This window comes from Gossypium hirsutum, chromosome A10 (genome assembly GCF_007990345.1).
Source record: "Gossypium hirsutum isolate 1008001.06 chromosome A10, Gossypium_hirsutum_v2.1, whole genome shotgun sequence".
In the NCBI taxonomy this organism is placed as follows: domain Eukaryota; kingdom Viridiplantae; phylum Streptophyta; class Magnoliopsida; order Malvales; family Malvaceae; genus Gossypium; species Gossypium hirsutum.
The window spans coordinates 104671651-104673539 of record NC_053433.1 but is presented as its reverse complement, the minus strand read 5'-3'; positions in this window follow the sequence as shown (position 1 = coordinate 104673539).

The window sequence follows — 1889 nt, the reverse complement described above, 5'->3', positions numbered from 1 at the left end:
TTCCTTAAGAAATCCATTTAGAAATGCTGATTTGACATCCAATTGATGGACTTTCCATTGCTTCTGAGTAGCCAAGGCAAATAATAGCCTTATGGTATCTATCCTTGCAATAGGTGCAAAGGTTTCAAAGAGACCAACCCCTTGCTGCTGACTGTAGCCCTTTACAACTAGCCTAGCCTTGTGCTTGTTCAGTGACCCATCTGCATTATTCTTGGTCTTGAACACCCATTTGACACTAATAACCTTTCTGTTTGCTGGCCTATCAACCAGCTCCCAAGTATCATTCTTATGGATCATTCTCAGTTCAGCTTCCATAGCTTCTTGCCAGTAGCTCTCTTTTGCTGCTTCATCATAGCAGGAAGGCTCAATCATAGTTACAGTACACCTTTCATAGATATCTACTAGTGTCCTAGTGCCTCTGACAGGTACATCATCATAATCACCTTCAGCTTCAGTTTCAATCTCAGCATGCTGCAATTCAAGATCATTTTGGTCCTCCTCAAGCAAACTTGCATTAGTTCCATCCTATTTCCAGTAGCCTGCTTCATTAAACTTCACATCCCTGCTTATTACAATCTTTTTGGTCAATGGATCAAAAACTCTGTATCCCTTTTTCATATTGCTATATCCAACAAACACTCCTGCCATGGATCTCTTCTCGATCTTGGTTCTTTTTTCAGCTGGCACCAATACATAGTACAAGCAACCAAACACTTTCAAGTGTGAAACAACTAGTTTTTGTCCAAACCAAGCTTCAAAGGGTGTTTTATCCCTAACTGCATTGGCAGCCTATTCAGCAAGTAGACAGATGTGTTTACAACCTCAGCCCAAAAATTGTTAGGCATATTGGCCTCAAACAGAAGGCACCTGGCCATATCGAGGACTGTCATATTCTTCCTCTCACAGACACCATTTTGCTATGGTGTCTAAATAGTTGTCAATTGGTGTTGAATCCCACCTTCATCACAAATTTTTTGAAACCTCTGAGACACATACTCAATTTCATTATCTGAGCTTATGCACTTCTGCTCACCCAACAAAATCTAGTGCAATCATTAATGAATAGTGCAAAGTACCTGCTTCCATTCAAAGAGGTGGTCTTCATAGGTCCACAGATGTCTGTATGAACCAGTTGGTGTAATACCCCCTACCCGTATTCATTTCCGGAATAGGGTACGAGGTATTACCGGAGTTTACGAATTAATTTTTTTTTTAGGAAAACTCAATATAATCCCTTTACAGATATCTAACCTTCCCTGCAATATTATATCGAGACCAATCCAAATCAACCAATCCAATTCAACATAATTTCAAGATAAATTCATGTATATTTATAAAATAACGTCATCACATACCCAAAACCAGGTTTGTTAACCATACCAATGGCTAACTCTACATTCATTTCACAGAATCATTTACTTTATTAGCTTATACATGCCATTGATTTCCAAAATAAAGTTTCTTTATATACCGAAGTCCTGAGGTTGATAGTGTGATGTGTCTCCGACCAAATCCGACCTTCGAGCTCTTAACACTACAAAACAGGGAAAAAGGAAACGGGGTAAGCACTTTGTGCTTAATAAGCTCATGTAACAAGAATTATACTTACCTAATATTTTCAATACAATACAATAAACATTCATAAATCCATTCAATGCATTATTACCCTAATATGCACAAACTCAACATTCAAGTTAGTACAATAATTTCCATGTACCAATAATATATACTATGATTGTTGAGCTCATCAATATCATAATTTCCATTTCCTTGTTATTTTTCCATATTTATCCCGTTGAATTTATCAGAATTTCGATTGATTTTCAGAGATACACTTTTAGTGTACAATTCTGGGTCCGTCAATTCATATTCATGTGCGCACATTTCCA